The following is a 7469-nucleotide window of genomic DNA, read 5'->3' on the forward strand; positions in this document are numbered from 1 at the left end:
AGGCCCACCACTACTGTGTCATCAGCAAATTTTTTTTTGTATTTTATTTTTTTATTATTTTTTAAACAAACATATAAACAAACATGACAACACACGATAAGATATACAAGCATTAATTGTCAGGGCACATCCAATGAGATCACCTTTTGGTTAGTTGTTTTATATAAGATATACCCATAATACCTGTTATCTAAAAAAAAAAACCCTACACACATATGCTCAGCTCGAACCCCCCCCTCCCGGACCCCACCTTGAGAAGTACCTCCACTATCCCTCGCACCTAACCAGACACTACCATTATAAGATAGCTTTTATTCTCTCCACCACTTCTAACCACATTGACATTTTGGATTCATTGAGACCCAGAATTCTTGCTGTAGATATTTCATGGTAAATTACATCGAGATATGTAAGAAACCAAACTTTACGGCACATTTTTTCCGGTTGAAACCAGCGTGATGCGATCAGCTTTTTGGCTACTGTGATACCCGATAAAACCAATCTCTTTAGCTGTGGATTCACTGCAAACTCAAAAACATCATTCAACAGCAATACCGAGGGGTGTACAGGTATATTCCAAGATACGAGTTTTGATATTTGTTGGGTCACATGATCTTTCCAGAATGCCTTAACTGGTGAGCAGTCCCAATACATGTGCATAAATGTCCCTTCGTCCCCATTTGTACATTGGGTGCATTTGGAATCTTGTTTGAGCCCCATTCGGCACAGTCTTATAGGAGTCAAGTATGTCCTGTGAATATAGTTAAGATTGATTTGTTGATGATCCGGGTTCCTTGATGTAAGTCGGACATTTGCCCAGGCTCCTTGCCAATCAAAGTCATTTTCCAGGTCTGGTATATCCCTCCTCCAGACAGAGTCAAGTTGGAGGGTTTCATACGAGGACGTTAGTAATTGATGATAAAATTCTGAAACAAAACCTCTCGATGTCTCTCTTGAGTAGAAGAATTTGTGGTATCTGTGGTGTTCAATTGGTCTGTCTAATGGAACACTGTGAGACTTCAAACACAGCTCTAACTGTTTGTGAAAAAGCCATGTGGACTTGGTGAGATAAAATTTTTTGCGTATTTCTTTATCACTACAAAAACCCTGTTTGTTAAAAACATCCCCTAATGAGTGTATGCCTTGCTCTTCCCATATAGGGAATCTTATAGGTCGTTTTCCAATTAAGAGAGCATTGTTATTGAATAAGGGAGTATGATTGTGCCATTCTTGTGGGTTAGGATTTTTTTTTTGTGATTCACGCCATATCCGGATCGCATGAGTAATTATGGGGCCAAATTTTCGTTCACAGTGCTTGATTGGTAGTTTAGTGTATGCTATGTCCTTCAGTCTATGTGGGGCTACTATGTTTTCTTCTATTTTTCTCCAAGATGCTAATGCTTGGGAGTCAAACCATGTTGTCAATGGACTTAATGAGTACGCCTTAAAATATAGGAAAAAATCTGGAAATGCCATGCCACCATCTGCTTTATTTCTCTGTGCGGTGGATCTTTTTATACATGGTGGTTTGTTATTCCAAATAAATTTGTATGTGGAGGAGTGTAATCTTTTCCAGTAACCCTCTGGAGGGGGTAACGGTAGCATTGAACAGAAGAAGTTGATTTTAGGTAGTACATCCATCTTAACTATTGATATCCGTGCTTGTACTGTGTTCTTAAGTTTTGCCCATCTATCAAGGTCGTCTTTGATTTTGTTTTGGATTTTTGTGTAGTTGTGCTTCACCGTTTGTCTTATGGTAGGGAATATTTCCACTCCCAAGCATCTGAAATGTTTTACCATCGGTATCTGTCCTGGGAGGGTTGTATCTTTTTTTGCAGGGGTGTTAAGTGGAAGGAAAGCCGACTTCGGCCAATTTATCTTAAATCCCGATAAATCACCAAAGTCCTCAATCAACTTGAGCAGATGAGGCAATGTGGTGTTGGGGTTTTTCATGAACAATATTACATCGTCCGCATATAAACAAATTTTTTGTTGTGTGCCCTTGATTACGATAGGTTCTATGGATTGGGATTGTCTTATATATTGTGCTAAAGGCTCTAATGATAGATTGAACAGTCCGGGACTAAGAGGACAACCCTGTCTGGCAGAGCGTGATACCGGAAATATTTCAGAGATGATTGTGCCTGTTGTAATCATGGCCGATGGGTCTTTGTATAATACTTTAATCATATCGATGAATCCTTTTCCTAACCCCATCCTTTCTAGCACTGCCCACAGATACGACCATTCCAGCCTGTCAAAGGCCTTCATAGCATCCAGGGACAGCATCGCCTTAGGTATGGTGTCCTCCTTGTCGGCATCAAGTACGTGCAGTATACGTCTTATGTTCTCAGTGATCAGGCGGCCTCCTATGAAGCCAGTTTGGTCCGGGTGAACTAAAGACGTCATATGCTTTTGTAATCTGATGGCTAATACCTTAGAGTACAGTTTGATATATGTTCCGAGGAGGCTTACAGGTCTATAACTACCGCACTCGTTGGGGTCTTTGTCTTTTTTAAGGAGGACTGTTATGAGTGCAATATTGTCAATTTTATGAAGTTCCCCTCCTTGACTGAGTATAAGATCATATTTAGTAATAAGGGGCCAATTATGTCCCAACAAGAAAGGTACATTTCTGATGGGAAACCGTCTCTTCCTGGAGCCTTACCACTTTTCATTGCGGTTATGGCCTTCTTGAGTTCCTCTAGTGTGATCGGTATTTCTAACTGTTTAGCGTCATCCTCTGAAAGTTTAGGGAGAATAATTTGATTAAGAAATGTGTCCATTTTGTTTTGATCGAAGGTCATTTCTGATTTATATAAGTCGGAGTAGAATACTTTGAATGTATCGTTTATTTTTACAGGATCTGTTACAAGTACTTGTTGTGCTCTAATGGTAGTTATATCTGCAAATGTTGCATTAATTCTTAATCGCATGGCTAATAGGTGGCTGGGTTTGGAACCATGGGAGTACTGCTGTTGTCTTGTGCTGCATATTTGTATTTCCGATTGTTGTCTGTATATGGCATTGATCTCTATTTTTTGTACGTTAACTTGATTTTCTAGTCGAGTTGAGTTGTTGTATTTCAGAGAATTAAATAACGTTGAGTAAAGCGTTTCCAGCTCATCCAGTTTTGTGCTTTGATTCTTGCGCATTTTGGAGGAAAAGCTATCCGTGAAGTCTTTGATCATTCCCTTTACCGACATCCATATTATTCTGGGGTCTTGCACCGAGTTTGCATTCTCCCGTTGGAATACTATAAGACATCAGCAAATTTGATGATTGTGTTGTTGTTCCGCTGTGCCACACAGTCATGTGTGTACAGGGAGTAGAGGAGGGGACTCAGAACACAGCCCGGGGGGCCCCTATGTTGAGCGTGATGGATGAGGAGGTGCAGTTGCCTGCTCTTACCACCTGGGGTCTACCCGTCAGGAAGTCCAAGACCCACTGGCAGAGGTCATAGTTCAAGCCCAGGTCCCTGAGCTTGGCTATGAGTTTGGAGGGGACTATGGTATTGCATGCTGAGCTGTAGTCGATGAACAGCATTCTCACATAGTTCCCCTGCCTCTTGTCCAGGTGTGATGCTGCTGTGTGCAGCACATGGGCTATGGCGTCCTCCGTGGACCTGTTGGGGCGGTATGCAAATTGCAGGGGGTCCAGGTTGATGGGGAGGGAGGAACAGATGTAGCCCTTCACTAGCTTCTCAAAGCACTTCATGGCTATGGAGGTGAGAGCTACAGGGCGATAGTCGTTGAGGCAAGCGGGCGTAGATTTTTTGGGTACAGGGATGATGGTGGACTTCTTCAGACAGGTGGGGATGACAGCCTGTTCTAAGGACAGGTTAAATAATGTCAGTGAATACCGGGGCCAGTTGGTCGGCACAGACTTTTAGGATGCGGCCGGGGATGCCGTCCGGTCCTGCTACCTTCCTGATATTCACTTTCTTAAAGGTCCTCCTCACCTCATGTTCTGTTATTCTGAACACTGAATCTCCATCAGCAGCGCCCCCCCCTCCCCCCCCCCCATTGCAGTGGTTTGTAGGCTGGTGTTGTTATTCACAGCCTCAAACCTCGCATAGAAGGTATTGAGATCATTTGCTAAGGAGATGTCACTGTTCAGTTTGAGGGAGGTGCCTTTGTAATCTGTCATCGTTCTGAGGCCCTGCCACATACCTCTAGAGTCAGCCTGTTCAAACTGAAGTTCAACTTTATCCCTATAACGCCGTTTTGCCTCTATTACTGCTCTCCTGACATTGTATCTCACCGTCTTGTGTTCATTCATGTTGCCTGTCACCAGCCCGGTGTTGTAGGCTGAGGTACGCACTTTCAGAGCCTCACGGACGGATTTATCTACCCAGGGCTTTTGATTTGGGTAAATTCTAATTGTGGTAGAGGGGATTGTTCCTTCTACCAGAGTACAGACAAAGTCAAGCACCGTTTCAGTGTATTCTAAAATATTTGCTGTGTTATCACGTACACAGTTGAGTGTTTAATGAGAGGTAGTGGATTCAATACACCAAGCTAACTGTAACACAGTGTTTAATGAGAGATGGTACAGTATTCAATACACAAACTAACTTACTGTACACAGTTGAGTGTTTAATGAGAGATAGTGGATTCAATACACCAAGCTAACTGTAACAGTGTGAAGTGGATTTCCCAAGCTATTTCGGTTCTGCTCTGATCAGAACCGGGTTGCGTTAGTACTCTGCGTTGTGATTCAATACTTTTAAAGCTCTGGGAATCACTTCTCTTCAAACTGAGCGGTGCAGGCAGAAGGAATTAGGAGGAAAGTAGTATAACAGTTGTTTAATCAAAGTTTAAGAGTGTATACAAATTACAATAAGAAAATGCTATAGTTGTGATCACAAACACTATGCCGTGAGTGATACAACCAGACTAAAGAAGAGAATGCTAGTTGTTGAGTTGTTGAAAGTCTCTGTTGTTTGATAACAAAGAGTTGGTTTTCCCTCCAAAAAGTCCTTTGTCCTTGTTGCCTGCTGCCTTGGATGAGATGGTGGAGAGGTCTTGTCCTGTGGGTTGGGTTGTTTCAGAGTCCCTCTCCCCCATCACACCTGGGATCTTATAGCCAAGGCCCAGTGTCTCGGAGTTGATGACATCATCACATTATTTCCTCCAATCACAAGCCTGCTAAGCTTGTATTTGAAAAATAGGGGTTTGGCTTAATAGCCCAACCCCCTTCACATAACTGCAAACGGAGGCTGTCCTTACACAGTCAACAATATACTGTCCTTTGTTTAATACTAACAATCTACCTTAAACATTGCATTATTTTCATTTCCTAATATCTATATTTGAATTACAATTGCCCACATAAACACAGATATATTTCTTTATCACTAAGTCTACTGACTTTCAGAAAATATCTAACAAATCATAAACATTCTGTTAGCTTAATAGAATACAAATCAATACCATAGATCAGAATATAAAACCATCAATTAATCAAATTGAACATAAATTGGAAACAGCACAGACACATTAACTAATTGTAGACATTGAATTTCTGCAAACTGTAGTTCAGATCAGTACAAAATGCTCATATCTCTGATCTGGGTGTGTGTATATATATATATATATGTATGTGTGTCTATTTGTGTCTGTGTGTGTGTGTGTGTGTGTGTCTATGTGTGTGTGTGTGTGTGTGTGTGTGTGAGTCTATGTGTGTGTGTGTGAGTCTATGTGTGTGTGTGTGTGTGTGTGTCTGTGTGTGTGTGTGTGTGTGTCTGAATGTGTGTGTGTGTGAGTCTATGTGTGTGTGTGTGAGTCTATGTGTGTGTGTCACAGGAAACTCCAGCGAGATAACATGTTTACGTGACCTTTTGGTCTTTTGTCCCGATCTTACAGAGCCCATTGTCCTAAACTCTTCCCAGGCCATGGCAGATGGCCCTTGGGTTCCTGTCATTTGACCACTCACTCCATATGTAAATCGACCTGTGTGCCTACAATGGCAATCAGTCTATGTAAACACACACACAATCTATGAATTATTGTTTTGAGGGCCAAGTATTTCTACACATTAGTTAATCATGAGATCTATGTTTGGGAATTTACTACAAGTGTTTAATGAGAGATGGTAGATTCAATACACCAAGCTAACTTACTGTACACAGTTGAGTGTTTAATGAGATAGTGGATTCAATACAACAAGCTAACTGTAACAGTGTTTAATGAGAGATGGTAGATTCAATACACCAAGCTAACTTACTGTACACAGTTGAGTGTTTAATGAATAGTGGATTCAATACACCAAGCTAACTGTAACACAGTGTTTAATAATAATAATAATAATAATGCAGGACCTGTTGCAGAGGTCTTTATTCGGCATGCAACGACACTCAATGTTTTAGCGGTACACACAGCGGTTAGTTTTTTTAGCACACAAACACCGGAACACACACGCATGCGTTGTCTCTTTAGAATCGCCGATGCGATTCGTCTTTGCGATTAACCCACCCCGTCGTCCTTCCCCCCCAAGGGCAGCCGGGAGCAGACAGGCGCCAACGTGAGCCGCGCCAGGGGACCAATCCAAGTGCTCCTGTCCGTCTTCGTCAAGGACGCCACAGCGTTAGCGATCTGTTGTTGTGCATGTTTTTCCATTGGGTTTATCTTATCGGGGGGGAAACCCTTGCGAGCACGGGGAGAACATGCAAACTCCACACAGAAAGGCCTGGGAGATACCCCACCTGGGTACCTGGCATCATGGAACCCTGGACCTTCTTGCTGTGAGGCAACCGTGTTAACCACTACACCACCGTGCCGCCAGTTTAATGAGATATGGTAGATTCAATACACCAAGCTAACTTTACACAGTGTTTAATGAGATGGTAGATGGAAATGACTTCTATGTTGCGATAACTTCTCTGTATCATGTTTAAATGTGTTTGGGGGGGAAATGTCCAGGCTGCAAAGTAAGCAGTATGGTAGTAATAGCCTATCAGACCAATACGGAATTACTTCTTAGTAATTTTCCTTAATAGTTCTTTGCTGGTATGGCAACATATTAGATTCTATTGAAAGTGGTCTTAAATTACATAAACAACATACACAAATCTAAACTATTTTAATGTTGCTGTGGGACAAAATGAGACTAGCCTCCAATCAAATGCCATGTATGTAGATATTATAATTACTATGTTTATATAGTGGATCATACAAATACAAACACAATAGATGTTTTGGAACTTTTGATATGTATTGCCCCTCAACAGGCCACAACTGGGCAACATTAAATTATACTTGGCACTATACCAAAAATAAATAACAAATATATACTGATTGATTGAACATTTTAATGAACAGATTGCAGAATGGGTACAGTACAGTACAGCTCAATACACACAATTGTTAAGGGGATGCAGATCAGAGAAAGACTTTCGTCTTGTTTACATCAGGGTCCCCCATTTTCAATTCATGACATTTATGACATACACAACATACAGATATAAG

Source organism: Notolepis coatsorum, assembly GCF_963971535.1.
Source record: "Notolepis coatsorum genome assembly, chromosome: 9".
Taxonomy (NCBI): Eukaryota; Metazoa; Chordata; class Actinopteri; order Aulopiformes; family Paralepididae; genus Notolepis; species Notolepis coatsorum.